At 32.8% G+C, this 23,175-nt stretch overlaps 1 long non-coding RNA gene across 16 annotated transcripts; it reads left to right on the top strand.

Moving 5' to 3' along the window:
* Positions 1–10,312: 10,312 nt before the first annotated feature.
* LOC107887322 (uncharacterized) lies at positions 10,313–15,716 on the top strand. Of its 16 annotated transcripts, none has more exons than XR_005915515.1 (10): positions 10,313–10,498; positions 10,578–10,795; positions 11,235–11,279; positions 11,384–12,069; positions 12,169–12,372; positions 12,487–12,599; positions 12,674–12,727; positions 14,314–14,501; positions 14,621–14,670; positions 15,376–15,716. It is a non-coding gene; the product is annotated as an uncharacterized lncRNA (long non-coding RNA). The 16 variants fall into 16 exon arrangements; XR_005915506.1 differs by having other exon boundaries at positions 10,315–10,498; positions 11,384–11,456; positions 11,976–12,069; positions 12,169–12,599; XR_005915514.1 differs by lacking the exon at positions 12,169–12,372 and having other exon boundaries at positions 10,316–10,498; positions 11,384–11,456; positions 11,976–12,069.
* Positions 15,717–23,175: the final 7,459 nt, after the last annotated feature.

Here is a 23,175-nt window from a genome sequence, read left to right as displayed (position 1 = left end):
GGCCAAAGCCAAAACAACTCGTAATGTTGTTGGCTTAACAACCAGGCTAAAAGTCTCTTGGAAGTCCATGCCTACATCCTGAAGACACCCTTTGACCACCAATTAACCCTTATAACCAGTTACTGAGCCATACGTAATGCGTTTGAGTTTGAACAACCATTTGCAACCTACAGCCTTTTTGTTTGCAGGTAAAGGAACCAAGTCACATGTCTTATTCTTGAGAAAAATATCATATTCCTGTTAAGCTGCCATTTTCCACTCATTGCTAGTAAAAGCTTCCTCAATCGTAACAGGTTTTTTTTCACCTAACTCAACTGAAAACACATTTGGTTTAAATATAACACTCTTAGACCTGGTTGCATAGGATGAGAATTGTCACAGATAGGTAAAAATGTTGGATGACCTTGAGAAATCCCAACAAATGAAGCAACTTCTGATAACACAATTGGACCTCTAGATGAGCTAGCAATCCCATCATATGAAGTTGTATCATGAGGAGAAACATTAGCAACACCGTTAAGTGAAACATTTGCAGCTTGACCCAAACACGCATCAGTAGAAATAGAGGAAGAAGCAGCACAAAGTCTAATAGTTGAACTTGACACAGCAGGTAATTCCAAGTAAGGAGAAGAATCAATAGGAGCAACATAACCAACAGACCGACCAGAAGAAGGAACCATAACAGGAATATTGGACTATTGATGCAGAAACCTTGACTAAGTATGAGAATTGGAACCACTGCCTAGCTTATCAAGAGAAACAGAAGGAAAGAAACCTTCATCAAAGACCATATGTTTGGAGATAAAAATCTTGCTAGTTTCATCGAGGCACTTGTAGCCTTTATGGACTAGACTATAACGAGCAAAAACACAAGGTTTGAACCAATATTGAAGCTTATGATTATTGAATGGCTTGAGATATGAATAACACCTACACCCAAACACCTTCAGCTGCATGTAATTTGGTGAAGTCTTGTATAAAATTTCATGGGGATACCTTCCATTGAGCATAGGAGTAAGAAGCCTATTGATAAGATAGACCGCACTGACAAACGCATGAGCCTAGAAATGCATAGGCAAAGCAGCTTGTACAAGTAATGTCAAGCCATTATAGACAACATGCCTATGTTTTATTTTGAATAAACCATTTTGCTTTGAAGCATGAGGGCAAGAAAACCGATAATGAATACCCAACTGAGAAAGAACCTTAGGAAATGATCGAAACTCCCTGTAACACCCCGAACCCGAGACCGACACCGGAGTGGGACACGAGATGTTAACAAACTTTGAAAAATTTTTCCAGACACTGCCCAGTCTGAGTACTAGTCGCTTCAAAAATCATATCTTGAGTTTCACAACTCGAAAATCAGTTTTGTGATTTTTCCCTGAAACTAGACTCATGTCCCCACCTATGTATTTTTTTCTAGAATTTTTGGTCGGGCCAATTAGTACAGTTTATTAGTCAAAGTCTCCCATGTTACAGGGGTCAACTACACTGACCTTTTCCCATTACGACTTGGATATCTCTCTGCACAGAGCTTCAATACTGATGTCGTTTGTTTCTATGGAAACTAGACTCAGAGAGGAATCCATACATATATGGTATGACCCCTAATTATCTCTGGTCAATTTATAGTGAATTTCCAAAGTCGGAACAGGGAATCCAGAAACTGTTCTGGCCCTGTTCCACAAGAACCCGAATATCTCTTACTGTACTGTTCCTATGATTATTTCGTTACTTTCATATGAAAGTAGATTCATCAAGGTTCGATTACATAATTTATTCACTATTTAATTCCACTCCTACGAATTCTTGTGATTTTTCCAATCCACACCACTGCTGCTGTCAGCCTCTGTTTTCAAAGTAAACCTTATCTATTTTCGGGGTTTCATGGACCAACTAGGGCCTTGTCATACATATGCCCACATATGATCATACTTAGCCATTCCAATGGCTGATCATTTGCTCAACACTTCCATTCCAACTATAGTTACATCATGAAACCATCTATACATTCATAAACACGAATGGTCTAATGCCATACTCCACTTCTACAAGCCATTTTCGCATGGCTGTACACTTATACATTTCATAAAGTACTCGAAAAACAACAATGGGTAGTCCTATACATGCCATATCAAAATTCAACCAAAATAGTACCCAAAAGAGCCTTTGATAGTGTGGGCGACTTCAACTTCAAGATCCCGAGTCCGATAGCTGGAGAACCAAAAATCTATAAAACAGAGGAGCAGTGTAACGAGTAAGCAATTTATGCTTAGTAAGTTTTGAGCAAGGAATTCCAGCATAAACAAAGAATAACACACATTTAGCTAAATGGAATATTTCATAATACGCAATTTACCGATATCAAACTTGCTTCACAACATTAACAACCCTTATGTACATACACAATAGACTAACTTAGCCGAAGGCCGGTAGCTCGTTTATCAACTGAGCGAACATTTATTTGTAAGGGCTCGATTAAATTCAACACATACGTAACATATCCCCATATTGGGATGTTTTCCGAGTATTCGCTGGAATTTTACAGCAAGCTCATTCATTACCAAATCACGTACCTTCGGGATTTAACCGGATATAGCTCCTCGTTCAAATGCCTTCGGGACATAGCCCGGTTTTAGTAACTCACACAATGCCTTCGGGACATAACCCGGATTTAATAACTCGCACGAATGCCTTCGGGACTTAACCCGGATTTAGTATCTCGCACAAAGGCCTTCGGGGCTTAACCCGGAATTTGTATCTCGCACAAATGCCTTCGGATCTTAGTCCGGATATGTTCACTTAGCACAAAGCCTTCGGGACTTAGCCCGGACAGCATTCAATTAATCATGCACATCTAACAATAATTCATGGCACATTCATATTTCATTTTCATTTGCGAAACTCAAACACAAGGCACATATCGTCCTTGCACATTCGGCTCAATAGCCACACATAGAGCATGATTTAATCACATCGTAATTTAAGCTCTCTTACTCAAGAACTTACCTCGGGTGCTGTCGAACGATTCCGCTAGCTATTCAACCACTTTTTCCTTCCCTTTATCGGATTTATTTCCCCTTTGCTCTTGAGCTTAATCAAACAAATAAATTGATTTCATCATTTAGGCATCAAAAAGATGAACACAAGGCACTTAGCCCATATTTATACATTAGACATTAAAGTCTCATACATGCAAAAATCATGCATCAACACAACATATTAGCTAATTTCTTTCCCCTTGGCCGAATATGCATGTCTATTTTTGGGGTCGATCTCAACACTTAATACACACATATACACACACTAGTAAAGCATCCTCCCCCTTTTCATCGATTTAACACATGCATTGCTCATCAACATGCAAAGTTACATTCGGCCTTAGCACACATCTTGCTAGCCGATTCTTCTCCATTTAGCAACCAATGCACATATGTGCTCACACAAAAATGCTAAAAAGGAGGTTCAAGAATCATCAAGCCATCATCACATGCATCATTAACAAGCTTCATATTTTGCATGCAATGGCATTAACACAACCTCCACCTAGGCCGAATCTTAACTCATCCTCATGCATCATCACCACAACATCAAACACCAACCAAGAATGATGCATCCATGGTCAAGTGCCAATTCCATCACATAGCAAGATTTAGACCATGGGCCAAGTAGAACTCAAGCTAACAACTAAAACATGCATGCATCTCATGGAACATCATCAAACATACCTTAGCCTAGCTACATGCATGGCCGAATCTCTTCACCTTTCTTCTTCTTTCCTCCTTAAAATTTTTGGCCAAGGATGAACCAAAGGATGAGAAAATTTTTCTTTGTTTTTCTTTCTAGTTTCGGCAAGCATGAAGATGAGAAAAGGATGAACAAAATTCTCTCCTTTCTTTTCTTTAGCTCACGGCAATGGGGGGGGACAAACAACTACACACACATTTTTTTTTTGTATTCACCATACTCCTTTTTATTATTTTATTTGTTTTATCCCAACATTTTATGACACAAATTAACATATCTTATTTGTGCCATACTCATGCCATAATTTCCATAAAATAAATTGCACAATTGTTCATCATGCCCATCATGGCCGGCCACTACTAGTAGGGGGGAAATTTGACATGCAAGTCCCCCCTTTGTCCATATGCACTAATAGGTCCTCACACATTGACCTATCACATTTTAGAATTTTCTCACATAAGTCCTATTAACTAAATTCACATGAAATCAACCAAATTGAAGCTTGAAATTTCACACATTCATAATTACATATTCTAGACAATAAGTATCACATTCAAACATTTTGGTGACTCGGTTTAGCGGTCCCGAAACCACTTCCCGACTAGGGTCAACTTTGGGCTGTCACACTCCCCACCCCAGTCACTCTAAAGAACTTTAATATAATAGCCTATTGGAACATTTTCAAATATTTATAGTATTCCAATAACTATAAATGAATAGGTGTAATTTTTTATCATTGGTCAAAAGTTATATCATTTGATTTTTGAAAAAGAATTATAACTATTCAAACAATAGTATTTGAATAGTTATAAAATTAAATGAATAATTATTATTTATTTATTTATTCATAAAGATACCTATTGAAAAATGTCTCTCTAAAGAGACATGAAAATTCCTATAAATAAGAATGAGATTTCATTTGGAAATCACACCAACAAGTTCTAAAAGTTTTTTTCTATCCTTCCTCATTTTCTAATATTATTAGATTGTTATATAAAGAGTTATTGCAAAAATTCTTTGTAGAAATTAAGTTTCTTGCTATACATTGCTTAGTACTTAATGGACTATTCTTGTCACTGCAAAATTATAAATAGTCATGAGCTTCATTGTATCCTCAAGGTTAATTTTCTTGGAACTCATTTACACACTGAAGATAGGTGGGGGTGAATATAACCTTAAAGATAGTGGCTTGATACATGTCTTAGAGCCTTCTCCTATTTCTTCTTTTTCTGTTCGAGTTGCATTCGTGTGTTCGAGATTTTCATCACCGGATGACAATTTCGTGATATTGAAAAGATGTTGAATCAATTTAAGCAAATGATATGAAAGTGGATGAAATGGTTGTTGTATCCTCCATAATAGACAAACTTCTTCTATCTTAGAAATACTTTAAAAGAAATCTAAAACATAAGAAAGAGGAAATATCTCTTGAGGCTTTTGCAAATCATCTTCATATTGAAGAAGAATATCAAAAGCAAGATCAAAATCTAAATTCTGAAAATGCCAAAGTGCATGTTACGGAGGAAGTACAGACTACTAAACCATTCAAGAGAAAGTTCAAACATACTAACAGAGCACCTAAGTTCAAAAAGAAACAAAATAGCTCATGCTATCATTGTGGTAAGCCGGGACATTTCAAGAATGAATGTTTATTTTTAAAGAAGAAATCATTTTCTAAGGCTTATAATAACGAAAATTTTGTTGTAATAATATCTGAAATTAACATGGCATAAGATGATAATACATGGTGGATTGATACCGGAGCAACCAAACATGTGTATAAAGACAAAAACATGTTCACAAAGTTTACACAATGTGAAAATGACAATGTCTTGTACATGGGAAATTGTTTCACCACAGCAATCAAAGGCAAAGGGTCTGTTGAACTACAATTCACTTCTGGAAAGGTTTTAACCTTAAATGATGTATACTATGTACCAAAAGTTAAGAAGAATTTAGGGTCTAGAAGCCTGTTGAATAAGTTTGGTTTCAAACTTGTTTTTGAAGCAAATAAGTTTATTTTGTCTAAGGAAGGAATTTTGTCTAAGTTTATCAAGTGCTTAAGATCGGATAGAGGTGAAGAATATTATAATCCAAGTTATTTTGAATCCACTGGAATTGTTTATCAAGTTTTAGCCTCTTACACACCACAACAAAATGGTGTAACTGAAAGGAAAAATAGAGTATTGACTGAAATGGCAAATTCAATGTTATCATATTCAAGTATTAGACAAGGTTTTTAGGGAGAAGCCATTCTAACATCTTGTCATATATTGAATAGAGTTCCTAATAAGGAAACTAAAATAACCCCCTATGAACAATGGAAGAAAAGGAAACCAAACGTTAATTATTTGAAGGTTTGGGGTTGTAGAGCTATTGTCAAAGTTCCAACACCTAAACATAAAAAGTTAGGTGAAAGAGGAATTGAATGCATATTTATAGGATTTTCACATAATAGCAAGGCATATAGGTTTATGGTAATTGAACCAAATGATTCAATTTCAATTAATATTGTTATTGAATCAATATATACTATTTTTGATGAAAATCGATTTAATTCTATTTCAAGACAATTACAGCCACAACAATTAATTCATTCTTCAAATGAGAATGAGATTTCATTGGAACAAATTAATAATAATGATGAATCTTGTCAAGAATTAAGACGTAAGAGGATTAAAAAGGTCAAAGATTTTGGACCAGATTTTATTATGTTTCTTGTAGAAAGAAAAGGTGAAAGTATATGCAATAAGATACCTTACTGTTATAATACGGAATCTAATCCTATTACATTTGAAGAGGCAATGAAATCTCAAAACTGTACTTTTTGGAAAGATGCAATAAATGATGAGATGGATTCAATAATAGGAAATCAAACTTGGATCTTAATTGATCTTCCACCAGGTTCCAAACCAATAGGTTGTAAATGGATCTTCAAAAAGAAAATGAAGGTCGATGGAACCATTGATAAATTTAAAGCAAGGTTGGTAGACAAAAGTTTTATACAAAAACAAGGTATTGATTACTTTGACACCTATGCTCCAGTAGCAAGAATTGCTACAATTAGACTCTTAATATTACTTACTTCTATATATAATTGGGTTGTTCACCAAAAGGATGTTAAACTACATTTTTAAATGGTGAATCGAAAAAGGAAGTGTACATGGAACAACCAGAAGGATTTGTTGTTCCAGGACAGGAGCATAAGGTATGTAAGCTTGTTAAATCTTTAAATGGACTTAAACAAGCACCAAAATAATGTCACTAAAAGTTTGACAAGGTTGTTTTAGCTAATGGCTATAAAATAACTGAATCCGATAAGTGCATATATAACAAATTTAAAAATGAAAAAGGTGTCATAATTTGCTTATATGTAGATGACATGCTCATTTTTGGCACGAATTTGGAACAAATAGAAAACATAAAGCAATTCTTGTCAAACAACTTTACTATGAGGATATGGGTATAGCAAATGTTAGTCTTGAGATTAAAATAACCCGAGATGAAAGTATTATAACTTTATCACAATCACGTTACATTGAAAAGGTGCTTAAAAATTTTGGTCATTTCAACTGTATACCAGTATCTACACCCATGGATCCTCAAATAAAATTAGTATCTAATACTGGTAGGAAAATTGATCAATTGAAATATGTAAGTTTAATTGGTTGTCTTATGTACATAATGACTTGTACAAGACCAGATATTGCATATGCTGTTGGGAAATTGAATAGGTACACAAGTAATCCAAATAGTTTGCATTGGCAAGCTTTGAATAGAGTACTTAGGTACTTGAAGAAAACTATTAATTATGGATTGTGTTATAATGGATATGCTCGAGTTTTAGAAGGGTATTTAGATTCTAGTTGGATTACAAGTTTGGAAGATCATGCATCTACTAGTGGATAGATCTTCATTCTTAGTGGACGAGTCATTTCTTGGGGTTCCAAGAAACAAACATATATTACTGATTCCACCATGGCATCAGAATTTAATGCATTAGCCGCTGCATATAAAGAAGCAGAATGGTTAAGAAATTTGCTTTATGATGTATCTTTATGACTTAAGCCAATTTCACCTATTTCTATCTGTAGTGATAGTGAGGCTACTCTAGCAAAGGTATATAGCCAAGTATATAATGAAAATTCTAGACACATTGGATTAAATACATAGCTATGTGCAACAATTAATCACTGATGGAGTGATCATTATTAATTATGTGAGGTCAAGTGAAAATTTGGCAGATCATTTTGACAAAAACTCTTGCTAGAGATGCAGTAAAAAGGACCTCAAAAGGGATGGGACTCAAGCTCATTAATTAGAGTCACCTATGATGGAAACTCGACTCAACGCTTGGTATAATGTCAAGTCTTGAGTTCAATGAGACAAAGTACATCATTAGTATCTGACTATTAACACTATAAATAAATTCATCCTAAGATTAAAGTGCTAAGTACCTATAATGATAAGGGAAGAATGAGTAATGTACTCTTAATGGACCCATAACATAAATATGTTAGAGTTTTTTAATTACGGGAACACTCTTGATGGGATCTACCTATGTAAGTGGAAGTGTGGCCGCTTCTAGGAGCTCAAGGGCTTGGCTCTAACAACACTATGAAAAGAGGACACAGACACATGGTCATAATAGTGTCCCTAGATACTATGCATTGACCGATGTTGAAATCATTATGTGAGATGTGTTCGGTTAATCAAATGGAATAGTTGGTTCAAAGTTTAATCTACTATGCAATTTTTATTAATTTTTAACATATTTTCACTAAGTGAAAGTTCAATCGTAAGACACATTCATTTATGTAAATTGATTTCCAAGAATATCAAAATATAAATATTTTAAAAATGGGGGGAAATAATGAAAAAGAATTATAACTATTCAAATAATACTATTTGAATAGTTATAATTCTTTTTCAAAAATCAAATGATATAACTTTTTACCAATGATAAAAGTTAGTACAAATCTCCGGTGAGGAAAATCTCGAACACACGAACGAAACTCAAACAGAAAAAGAAGAAATAGGACAAGGCTCCAAGGCGTGTATCAAGCCACTATCTTTAAGGTTATATTCGCCCCCACCTATTTCGGTGTGCAAATGAGTTCCAAGCAAACTAACCTCGAGGATACAATGAAGCCAATGACTATTTGTGTTTTGCATTGACAAGAATAGTCCGCTAAGCATTAAGCAATGTCACTACAGGAAAATAGGGTTTTAGCGGCGTTTTTAGCGGCGTTTTATCAAAAACGCCACAAAAATTATACATTAGCGGCGTTTGACCAAAAACGCCGCTAAAAACAGAGCAATAGCGGCGTTTTTGGTCAAACGCCGCTAAAAAACATAGCAATAGCGGCGTTTTTGGTCAAACGCCGCTAAAAAACTAAGCAATAGCGGCGTTTTTGCTCAAAACGCCACAAAAAGTCATATAACCCCTAAAATCCTAAACCCAAAAAAATCATAAACACTAATCTATAACCCTTAAAATCCCTAACCCCTTAAAAACACTAAACACTAATCTATAACTTTTAAAACCCTAAACCCCAAAAAACATCATATGGATGTTGATGTGTATATACATAGATATTAATGTAAAAGCTTATGTTCATAATAAATTATGGAAGCAATAGTAGTTAATATTGATTAAATTTATTTTTGGGTTTAGGGTTTAATATTTAAGATTTAAGGTCTATGGTTTAGGGTTTTATGGTTTAAGGTTTAATGGCCATAAGTAGTATGTTAATCTCAAAATTCGATTTGAATGGCGTCGTTTCATTACAAACAAAATAAAGTTCTAACTTAAACGTTTTCGTTTGTCGCCTTCACCCCGTGCATCGTAACCCATCCCCTCCATCGCCTTCGCCCCGTGCGTCGCAACCCATCTCCTCCATCGCCTTCGCCCTGTGCATCTGCTGCGTAGCCGTCGAGTGTCCCCTCTGCTGTCCGAATATATTTGGTGAATTCAACGAGGTTGTCAATTCCTCTGAACAAGGCTGACTTCACTTTTAGGTTAGTAACTACATTCACCATGTTCATCTTATTTTACTTGAATATCATATTCTAGCTACCACATTTTCTGCTACAACGGCTCATTTATTTTGATAAATAATTAAATTTGCTGTGTCATTTTATATTTTTTTAATTCATCGATTTCATTTTATTTCTGTTGAAGTTTCCTTTTGTTTTTTATACAATAATTTAAAAGTTATAAAAATCTTCAAAAAAAATTAAAAATTAAAAATTAAAAATTAAAAATTAAAAATTAAAAATTAAAAATTAAAAAACTTAAAAGTTAATATTTAATATTTTAGTCCATATTTCAATTAAAAAGTTTAATATTCAAAATTAAAAAAAATTCTAAAAAATAGTAATCTCAGCACAAAAATTATGAAAGAAAAAATAAAAAAATATGTTAAAATAAAAAAAATTAAAATTACGCTATAGTGGCGTTTTTATTAAAAATGCCGCAAAAAATTTGAGTTATAGTGGCGTTTGTTTTGAAAACGCCACAAAAGGCCACAATTTTACCAAAAAAAGGCCATTATAGCTTAATTTTGCTTACCCGCTCACTTCCAAAAAAATCCTGCTCACTCCCAAACTCCCTCTTCTTCTCATCTATGTCGCTCGCCCTAAATCCCCCAAATAAAATTTAGCTACTCTTTTTCTCTCGTTACTGTTTTTCTCTCGATCCTTCGTTTCTTTTCACTGTCTAGATATATCCGCCTCTCTCATCTTCGTAAGTACTCTCACTTTGAATACTCCCATTTTCTTATTGATTTTGCAGATCGGTTCTCTAATCCTTTTTTCGGGTGTAGCGTTTTTTATACGGTTGGTTGTTGTTGAAGAAGTGCTACTACCATGGCTACAAAGAAGAGTGTTGGGGACTTGAAGGAAGCTGATTTGAAGGGAAAGAAAGTGTTTGCTAGAGTCGATCTGAACGTTCCATACAGATGACACAAGGATCCGTGCTGCTGTTCCCACCATCAAGTATTTGATGGGTCATGGCTCTAAAGTCATCCTCTTTAGTCATTTGGTACCTTTCTTTTATTCATTTTCTTTAGATTTGATTTCTTTAATAAAAATTTTCTTTTGATCCCATACTGGGTTTTTTGGTTTCTGTTTGCCTTTTGATATATCTGCATGTTTTGATCTGGTGTTCATTGAGATCTTTATGGGTATTTGTGGGTTTGAGATTTATTTTTGATTGACTAAGTTAGATCTGTCTGAACCGGATGGAAGCAGCATCATCTCTGTTTTTTGTTTAAATCTTTTATGTTCGATCTCATTTTCTTTTTAATTCTAAAATCATCGCACGGAGATAGTATTTATTGATTTTTGATATATCTAACAAGCATGTTCTATGGCTGATATTTTCATAGTTACTGTCTGTTTTTAGCTCGTAAATTGGTACACCTTTGTTTTCTCTTGATTCTGATTTTGAGCTTGGTTTATTATTTGCACAATTTTGGCAGCAATAGTTCATCTAAAACTATATAATTGCTTTGGCGAATGTTAAGGTAGAATGATTCTTCTCCTTATTCCATTAAATGATAGTCTAAGCTCTTAAAGAATATCTGGGGCACGGGATGAGTAGGTGTATGTTTTTGTTTTGTTTTGTTAGGATGAGCAACCAGAAGTACAAGGACCAGCAGTTTTGGTCTCAACTGAAAGAGTATCAACTATCAGTCCAATTGGTATTTCTCTGTGTGTGTATGTATGTGTTTTTTATGATTTAAGGGTTTTTTCTTCATTGGATTTAGTTGAAATATGGAATATATGTTCATTGCAGTACTTGGACTTGAGGTTTTAGAGCTTTGATTTGCATGAAACATGAAACTTTGACTTGCGGGTCTCTTTTTGTCTGTCTCTTACTTTGGAAATTGCTCCAAAATTTTACATATTAACTTGTTGATTGTAATGTGATAAGAAGTATAAAGGAAGGGTTTGTTATCTTGGCTATCAAATTTCTCCAGTTCTTCAATTCAAATATTGTCAGCCTTGCTTATTGGCATCTTCTTCAATGTGTTTGATATTCTAGGTAGCATTTATGTGGTTGATAATCCTTAATTCCCATACAAGTTATAATGACTACTGAAGAGCATCAACTCCTCAATGAATTAATGATTTTTTATTCTTGTTTGCCTTTCTTTTTAATCTTCTCTTTGACATGATGTTTGATAGCCTAGTTCATTATTCTTCTTACTGATCTCTAGGATTTCACCTGGCATTGAAGAATTAGTCAAGAAGCTGAAGGCAAGGAATACCGATGTTTATCTAATTTCCGAGGGCTTCCGCCAAATGATCAATGTATGCAACTATGCTACTAAATGCTTGAAAGACCATCTCTGTTTACTTTGTTCTGTTAAGGCATTCATGTGGTTTTGTTTGCCCTTCTGATAAATGCAGATCTGAAGTCACTTGCAATATTTTGATGATATTGAAAATAGAAACTTGAATGTAGGAAACTGGAAAACACGAAATGGAAATCCTTACTTGACATTAGATATTACACATGCAGCAAATGGTGACTTCTGAAAAACCAATTAGATATAAAATTATGAAAGTGTGATATGGGTAATGTTGTCATCAGTAAGAGTCATTGTACAGCATGTAAGTTCGTTACTATTGAGAGAGCCATGTTATTGTATATTAATATAATCTTCCAATGGTTAACCATTGGCCAACTACTGCCAGAAAATAGTTAATTGAGAAGCATTGTTGTAGCCTGTTGCATCAATCCTTGGAATTCAGCAAGAAAACAGTTTTTGGGATTTGATGCTAATGAGCTCACTTCAAGGAGTAGAGGAAAAGCTACTGCTGTTCAACAAATAAGAAAGGTGAGTCTTGTGGCTTTTTTTTATTGGCCGGCTAAAAGTTCATTTTCCAAGTCTAACCAAAAAAAAAATTCCAGGTTAAGGGATACAAGGAATTAGACATGATTGGTGATGGTGCTACTGATCTTGAGGTTAGTAAATTCATCTTACCTTTCTTTAGATATAGTTAATCTTTAAGGTTACCATATAAAGTAATTTTTCCTTCAATGCATTGGGAATCAATATATTAACGGTTAATGAACCTGCACAAAAGAGTGAAAATGGAGGTCATCCTGTTGCAGGGTTTTCATCTTCTGCATCTGGTATGCGAGGAAATAACATGAATCGTGTAGAGTGTATAATGTGCTTTGAATTTCCACTTTAAAAGAATTAACCACAGAAGTTATAACTTTTTGCAGGAAAAATTTATTGAATTAGTTTCAACTTTATTTAACTAATAAATATAATTTCAAAGCTCAAAAATCAGATCCACCATAAGCAAGGCTTGATGCAATTTAATCAATTAAATAATATCAGTTCAAATTAAAAATTAAAAATAATAATTTTAAATATTCATTTCTCTTTATAATTCAAAATTTGAGGTTATTTTCTCTTTTATATTTTTAGATATAAATTTTATTAATTTTCTAACAATAAAATTATTTATAAATTTGCATTAAAAATATATAGGTAATAATAAATTTGACATTTAATATTTACATTTTTTTCAAATTAGTGTTAAATTGTTATTTTTAATAAAAATATTAAAATATTAAACATAACAATTTATATGTATTTTTATATTAATTATGATTTATATATATATTTGAATCAATCAATTAGAAGCAAAAAATTTCACTCCTACAACTTTGTCTTTTCCTTTTCATGTCTTTTTTAGTTTTCTGATCTATTCTTATCTACTTCTATTTCAGTGGGTTTTTTTAGGGTTTTCAGCTTTAGAACAAGTTTGTCTTTGCCTTTTTCGTCTCTGTTTTAGTTAAATTTGACATTTAATATTTACATTTAATATTTACATTTAATATTTAATATATATAGGTAATAATAAATTTGCATTAAAAATATATAGGTAATAATAAATTTGACATTTAATATTTACATTTTTTTCAAATTAGTGTTAAATTGTTATTTTAATAAAAATATTAAAATATTAAACATAACAATTTATATGTATTTTTATATTAATTATGATTTATATATATATTTGAATCAATCAATTAGAAGCAAAAAATTTCACTCCTACAACTTTGTCTTTTCCTTTTCATGTCTTTTTTTAGTTTTCTGATCTATTCTTATCTACTTCTATTTCAGTGGGTTTTTTTAGGGTTTTCAGCTTTAGAACAAGTTTGTCTTTGCCTTTTTCGTCTCTGTTTTAGTTTTCAGACCACTGCTTCCTTAATTTTTCAGTGGGTTTTAGTGTCAGAACTCGGTCTGGTTCTTTTTGTTTTAGTGTCATTATCTTGCATTCTTTTCCTATTTATATACATATATATATATTTTAATGAATTCAGGTCTTCCTGCTATTCTAGATGATAGTTTATTCTTAGCAGAACTTGGGGTATGCGATAAATATTTTTGTTTTGGGAGTAAATTTTGGTACAGAAATTGCATATTAGTCCAACATTATCGAGTATTCAATTGAATGTGTTTCCATCTTTATCTGCTATGAATGTCTTTTGAACTTAACACATTTTATGTATTTTCTTTTGTTCTTTTTCAGCTGAAGATGGTTCTTCATCAGTAGCTGTGGATTTGCAGTAACTTAATTTGCATAATGTGATTTGCCAAGCAAAATCTGGAATGGGGAAAACAGCTGTTTTTGTTCTATCAACTCTTCAGCAACTTGAACCTGTTGCTGGGCAAGCTGCTGCACTTGTTCTATGTCACACTAGAGAATTAGCGTACCAGGTGGGTTTTAGAGTCTTGAATTTATTCTTTGGTATTAGCATGCCAATTGAGGGTGTTTCAGTACCATTTCATCACTGAATTCATTCTTACCAAGTATTACTTCCTCTATCATTTGACAGAGTTTCCGAGTAGTACAACTGCTGAGTCATGTTTTGGTGCTGCAATCAAGGTAAGTCATTACAAGGTTATACCTTCATAATCTGTTTGAGGTGTTGAGTGTATGTAACTTGGTTACTTGAAGAAAACTGAGGTTAAGATACCGATACATCAATCCTTATCTTAAACAATTTGTATTTAGTTTTCATATGTAGTTTATTTGAGTGTTGGAGTTTTTGGATTGCTTTCTCAAAATTTTTATTGACTAGAAGTTTTCTAGGAAAATTTGACATGGTCCTGAAATTCAATTTATAATTTGTTGCTACATAATTTGTTGCTAATATTCTTTTATTTTTAGCTGAATTAACTGACCAAATTCGGTTGTTTGGTTAACCATAAAAAAATCAGTTTGGTTAACAGAAGAGATTTTAAGAAAATTTGATATTTGAATGTTATTTTGGTTATTAGTTAGGATTAGTCCTGTTAAGTTTTATACCTTCATTTATTTGTTTTGAACTTTTAGTATGTGTTAATTTAACATCTGATGGTGATTAATATCTTCATTGTATGGTGCTTCTAGATTTTGATTTGTTTTGATATTTTGGTTGTATATGTAGAATTATCCATTGAAAAAATGTTGAAGGTTAATTTTGTTTCGTTAAAAAAAGAAAAAAGAAAAAAAAACAAATTAACCGAAATATTAAGCTGTTCTCTCTTTTCCTGCAATTTTGTAGTTAACGGATTTGGGTTTCACGTTACATTATTTTGTATGTTGTAGGTACATATTATGCACAGCCTTTTCAATGACTTCTGCATTAACAGACTGGAGTAGTGTACAAAAATCCTTTAGGCACTTTCAGACTATTCAAATCTATAATATTTTTCCCCCTCTGTTTGTAGATTCATTGGCATCTTGTCTTAATGAGAGTGTAGTTTATGAAGTTTAAACTTTGCATTGTCCTCCAAGGTATTAGAATTCCTAGTTCAAAACTTAGCAATTTGTCTTTTATAAAAGACCTTTGCATTTTCAGCGTTGTTTAGGTTCGCAAACAAGATGCTGTATTTGGACTTGTATTTTATTTATATTTATATTTAATCTAATTTTTATTATTTATTTTAGTTTTGATTCTATATTTTTATTTTTATTTAATAATGAATTTTAATAGCAGATTTTTATATTTATATTATGGACATTATTCTTCTCAATATTTTGATAATGAATTTTAATTTTTTTTATATTTTTCATTACTTTATAATATTTTTATAATATTTTATATTTTTTTAAATTTTATGACCTTTAGCGGCGTTTGTGGGGAAAGCGCCGCTAAAGATCATGACTTTTAGCGGCGTTTTTTTTAAATAAACGCCGTAAAATTTAGCGGCGTGATCTATAACGGCGTTTTTTGCGGCGCTTGTAAAAACGCCGCAAATAGTTTTAGCGGCGCTTAAAAAGCCTAAAAAAACGCCGCTAAAAATTAATTTTGTTGTAGTGTGTATAGCAAGAAATTCAATTTCTATAAAGAATTTCTGCAGTAACTCTTTATAGAACAATCTAATAATATTAGAAAATAAGGAAGGATATAAAGAACTTTTAGAACTTTGTGGTGTGATTTCCAATTGAAATCTCATTCCTATTTATAGGAATTTTTATGTCTCTTCATAGAGACATCTTTTAATAGGTGTCTCTATGAATAAATAAATAAATAATAATAGTTATTCATTTAGTTTTATAACTATTCAAATAGTATTTTTTGAATAGTTATAATTCTTTTTCAAAAATCAAATGATATAACTTTTGACCAATGATCAAAAGATTTATCTTTTAGTTAATTACACCCATTCATTTATAGTTATTGGAATACTATAAATATTTGAAAATGTTCCAATATAGTCAAACTGAACTACAACATGCTTTTGCAAGTGAAGAAACTTATCAAGAGCTTCTGACTTGCACTTTAATAAATAGAGCCATATATACCAAGTATATGCATCGACAAATAAAACATAATAAAAACTTCCTTTTGAGGACACAGAAACAAGCCCCCACAAATTAGAAACAACAAGTTCAAACAGAGAAAAATAAACAGTAGTGGAAGTAGGAAAGGAAATTTTATGAAGCTTCCCAAGTTGACATGCAGAACAAACCGAACTCAACTTAAAATTATTTGAAAACATTCAACTTCTTAAGAACTGAAGTAATAGTTTTATTACAAGGGTGGCTAAGACATTTGTGCCACAAAATAAAAAACAGAATAAAAAAAGGATAAGTAGAACACAACTGAGTAGTATTAGCAGTAGAAGAAGTTGTAACACCCTTATCCCGTATCCGTCGCCGGAATAGGTAAAGGGGCATTACCGGACTTAAAACTCATATCCGAACAGTAAAAATTTTGAATTTTTTTTTATAAAGAACGTTCCTTTAGGTAAATACTAAAGACAGTCAGGGATACAATTTAACTGCTATGAGTACACATTCAAAAGATGCCATTTTCGCATGGCTTATATACATTAACCAAAATATTCTTCGGCCACTGGTCTATTCTTTACATGCCATAAAATAATTCAAAACATAACAGTAACAAGCAGTGGATAGTGATAGTGTGACTAGTTGCTGACGATCCCCGAGCCTGTAGCTTCCAAATGAGATCTATAAAACAGAGGAAACAAAGTAAACGGAGTAAGCATTACAATGCTTAGTAAGTTTTAAGCAGTGTCAACAGATAACAATCAAATTATAACATAGTTGTTCGTATTTTTATTTCACTCTTCCTTCAGGCATACCATCCCTTTACCGAATATGCCTATCTCATCTTATATAATAGGCAGATAAATTCTCACTTGATAGTAATCTCTTATAAACATAGGTACATTACATATTTTCACCTAACTTTCCACATTGACCAAACGCACAATAATCATAGAACAGTCTTATTGCTTTACTCACATATACATCATATAACGACCCTGTGATTTAGTCCGAATCAAGCTTAAATATAATCTCAAAATACATACCTGACCAGCTTAATGCATTGAACGTATTTATTACCAATCGTTACTGTGAAGTCGTATAATCTTATGCTTTACTCGAATCTTCAGCGAAACCTTTAGCTCGAATAGTCCCCACAGGTAGTTATCGGGTCTTACCCGGACAAAATCTCTACACGTAGTCATCGGGTCTTACCCGGACATAATCTCCACACGTAGTCATCGGGTCTTACCCGGAATATATTTCCAAGTTTCATGTACATTTATTCACATGTTACAACATTCACATCGACTGTCATATTTGTAATTCATTTGCCTCATCAAATATCTAATAATACACACCTTTCACATTTGGTCATTCGGCCACAATATACACACATCTCCTACATATTTCACACTAGCCGAATCACTAGCCATTCGGCTTTACCACATATACATATCTCATACATATTTCGCATTAGCCATTCGGCTTTACCACATATACATATCTCATACATATTTCACACTAGCCATTCGACTTTACCACGTATACATATCTCATACATATTTCACACTAGTCATTCGGCTTTACCACATATACATATCTCATACATATTTCACACTAGTCATTCGACTTTTACCACAAATACATATCTCATACATATTTCACACTAGCCATTCGGCTTTACCACGTATACATATCTCATACATATTTCACACTAGCCATTCGGCTTTACCACGTATACATATCTCATACATATTTCACACTAGCCATTCGGCTTTACCACGTATACATATCTCATACATATTTCACACTAGCCATTCGACTTTACCACGTATACATATCTCATACATATTTCACACTAGTCATTCGGCTTTACCACACACATTTATATTTATCTTGTACATCAATTTCAGCAATAGCTTATAAGCAATTCAAATAGTTTCATCAATGTTTACAACAAATTCACATATTCACTACAAGTTGTTTTCCTGAGCAATAGTCACTAAATTATTTATAACTGGAGCTACAAAACTCAAAATCAATTGTCGTTAATTTTCCCTGAATATAGACTCATATATCTTCCATCGATAAAATTTTCAGAATTTTAGGTTTGGCCAATCAATACCAGATTTTTCTTAAAGTTTCCCCTGTTTCACTGTTTGACTAATCTGACCACTCTTCACTACGAATCAAATTTCTCATTGTACAGAATTTAAAATATGTTCTATTTGATTTTATTTGAAACTAGACTCATTAAGGAGTCTAAGCATATAAATGTTATCTTATAACAATTTTTGTACAAATTATAATGATTTTCTAAAAACAAAATAGGGGATTTCGGAGTCATTCTGACACTGTCTCACACAACTTTAAATATCTCTTTATAGGAAATTTCTTTGCTTACACGGTCTCTTTTATAAGAAACTAGACTAATTAAGCTTTGATTACATATTTTATTCAGCCTATAATTCCACACCAACAATTTATAGTGATTTTCTAAAATCACGTTACTGCTGCTGTCCTAAGCAAGTTATTACAATTTGCTCTTAAATTTCCAAGTCCAAACACTTATGAACTTACCATTTGAGTTTAAGACATATCATGGCCACATCATATCTTATTAAATCAACTCATTATGTCCTAATATGATTGAATTTACTCAACGTTTAATCACTTAAAACTTACCTCGGAAGTTGCCGAACGATTACGACGGCTATTCGATCACTTTTTCCTTTCCCTTATCCAACTTTGATCCTCTAGGCTCTTGAGCTAAATCAAACAATTTACTTCCCAAATTAAACATAGTCATACGACATCCATATACATTTTATACTAGCCGAAATGTACCATCAAGATATACTTTACTCAAATAATTTACATTGGCCGATCATGTATAATGTTTTGTAGCTTAATAAATTTAACATACATTATGTATTCATAATATTTGTGCAGCCAATTATCCATGGTCATACACACACAATCAAAAATAAATACCAAATTTTCATATCCTTTATGCCCTAAGCCGAATACACTTGTCATGTTCACCTACATTTTTCAAGTACAACATTTTCATATTCGGCATTAGTATCAAGCATAATAACCAATTCTTCCCACCATTTCCAAACCAATTCATCAATGCAATCATACCATTACAAATCAACTTAAAATAACCATATCTAATAATCAAATACTTATAGCATTGCACATTTCTCACATAGCAAGTACAACTAAATTCATTATTAATATATATATCTAAACACTTAACTACAAGATTTAATCACCATTATCAAATCATAAAACAGCTTATAACCATCATCTATATTTACTTCACATAAACCGAAATAACCATTACATCATCTTTAAAACACTTAGCATTTTACCCATTTAATCAAGCCAAATCTCAAGACCATTCCATCACACAAATTATACCATAAATCATACTTACAATTTAAGTTAATGCATGACCGAAAATCACCATCATTAACATCATTATCAAACCAAAACCAAAACACATCTATCATCCGTATACCAAGCTTACCAAAACAAACTACTATGAGTTTCAAGCTTATTGACCGAATCTCAAACCTCAAAATTCTAAGTTTAATCTATGGGATAAGTAGAGTTTGAATTAATCATCTCAAACATGCATAGATTTTCAAGAATCATTCAATACATACCTCATTCTAGCCATCTTCTAAGCCAAAAATCAAAGCAACCAAACTTTCTTCTCCCTCCCTTTAGGCTACGGCAATGGAGGAGAAGAAAAGACCCAACTTTGTTTTTTTTTCTCACCCTTTTAATTATTTAATTCCTCTTATAATTTATGACATATAATAACTTGATTTATTATAAAACTATTTGATATTATTTAACTAAAATATAACATACAAAATGCCAAAATGTGTCATTCATGCCCATCCTTGCCGTCCACTACCAAGAAAAAGGAATGTTTGACATGCAAGTCCCTCATGCTTCAAACTATGCAATTTTTAGCCACTACCAATTAACCTATGACATTTTCAAGATTTTTCACATAAGCCTCTTTTTATTTATTTCACATCCAAATGACAAAATTAAAGCATGAAATTTTCACACATACTTATTCATAAATAATAAGCATAAAATATAACAATTAATTATTTTTGTGGCTCGGTTTTGTGGTCCCGAAACCACTTTTCGACTAGGGTCAAATTAGGGGTGTCACAACTCTCCCCCCTTTAGGGATTTTCGTCCCCGATAATCTTACCAGAAAATAAGATAGGGTAACTTTCTCTCGTTGTGTTCTCTAGATCCCACCTAGTTTCCCCTACTCTGAACTTACGCTTCAGTGCTTTTGTAACACCCCTATCCCGTGTCCGTCGCCGGAATAGGTAAAGGGGCATTACCGGACTTGAAACTCATATCAGAACTGTAAATTTTTTTTTGAAATAAGGAGCATTCCTTTAGGTAAATACTAAAGACAGCCAGGAATACAATTTAAACTTCTATAAGTACACATTTAAAGATGCCATTTTCGCATGGCTTATATACATTAACCATAATATTCTTCGGTCACTGGTCTATTCTTTACATACCATAAAATAATTTCAAACGTAACAGTAACAAGCAGTGGATAATGATAGTGTGACTAATTGTTGACGATCCCCGAGTCTGTAGCTTCCAAATGAGATCTATAAAACAGAGGAAACAAAGTAAACGGAGTAAGCATTACAATGCTTAGTAAGTTTTAAGCAGTGTCAACAGATAACAATCAAATTATAACATAGTTGTTCGTATTTTTATTTCACTCTTCCTTCGGGCATACCATCCCTCTACCGAATATGCACATCCCATCATATATAATAGGCAGATAAACTTTCACATAAAGGTGAGCTCATGTGACATAGATATATTGTATAATTTCACATAACCCCTCACACTGATCCGATGTCACATAATCATAGGAATAGTCTCATAGATTGCTCACGTATAAACTTGGAGTACATACCTGTTTAACCTTTTGCATTGAATATATTTATAAGCAATTCTTATTGCGAAGTCTTATAGCTTTAAACTCCACTCGGATTATCGGCGAGACCTTTAGCTCAGATGAAATCTCCACACGAAGTCAGCGGGTCTTAACCCAGACATAGTCACCACATATGGTCATCTGGTCTTTAATCCCAGGTTTACATCATAGAGTTTCATGCATATTTATTCACATGTTACAACATTCACATCGACTATCATATTTGTAATTCATTTACCTTATCAAATATCTAATAAAACACACCCTCCACCGTATTGTCATTTGGCCACAATATATATATACACATCTCATACATATCTCACATTAGCCATTTGGCTTTACCACATATCCATCTCATACACGTTTCGCATTAGCCATTCGGCTTTACCTCATATCTATCTCATACACATTTCGCATTAGCCATTCGGCCTTACCACATATATACATGTTCACATTCATCACATTGGCCATTCGGCCTTATCTCATATATGCATGTTCACATTTATCATATTGGCCATTCGGCCTTATCACACATACGCATGTTCACATTCATCACATTGGCCATTCGACCTTATCACACATACGCATGTTCACATTCATCACATTGGCCATTCGGCCTTATCCCGCATATATATACAGGTTCACATTCATCACATTTGCCATTCGGCCTTATCTCATATATACACATTCGCATTCATCACATAAAATCTTAAATCAAAATATAAATTTTCATGTATTCACATCACAATTATCCAAATATACTTCACATACCACATATACTTTCATGTATATACTTTGTCTTGGCTGAATCTACATCTATCATTTTCCGATGAATAATTCAATTTCAAGCCATACTATCATTTCATATTTGAATACTTATAAACTTACAATTTCACAAATTTTAATATCAAAGATCCATCTAACACTCATATATCATTTTATAACATCACAATTTAGAATTCACGTATGGGTTTAATCAATAGCTTATGAGCAACTAAAACAAGTTTTATCCATGTTTACAACATGACCACAATTTCTCTACAAGCTGTTTTCCTGAGCAACAGTCGTTAAATTATTTGTAACTAGGGCTAAAAAATTCCAAATTATGTGCCGTTAATTTTCCCTGAAAATAGACTCGTATATCCTCTATCCATAAAATTTTCAGAATTTTTGGTTTGGCCAATCAATACCAGATTTTTCTTAAAGTTTCCCCTATTTTACTGCTTGACTACTCTGACTACTTTTCACTAAGAATTTAATTTCTCATTGTAAAGAATTCAAAATATGTTTTTGTTTATTTTTTTGAAACTAGACTCATTAAGGAGTCTAAGCATAAAATTTTATCTTATAATCATTTTTGTACGATTTATAATGATTTTCCAAATACTGAACAGAGGATTTCGGAGCCATTCTGACTCTGTCTCACACAACTTTGAAAATCTCATTATCGGCAACCCCTTTACTTACACGATTTCTTTTATACTAAACTAGACGCGTCAAGCTTTAATTACATTATTTATCCAGCTTTTAACTCAACTCCCACAATTTATGGTAATTTTTCCAAAACACACTACTGCTGCTGTCCCTAGCAGATTTATACA

The sequence above is a fragment of the Gossypium hirsutum genome, chromosome A03, assembly GCF_007990345.1.
Source record: "Gossypium hirsutum isolate 1008001.06 chromosome A03, Gossypium_hirsutum_v2.1, whole genome shotgun sequence".
NCBI classification, from domain to species: Eukaryota; Viridiplantae; Streptophyta; class Magnoliopsida; order Malvales; family Malvaceae; genus Gossypium; species Gossypium hirsutum.
Note: the sequence above shows the minus strand (reverse complement) of the source record. Positions and strands in the feature narration are given on the sequence as shown.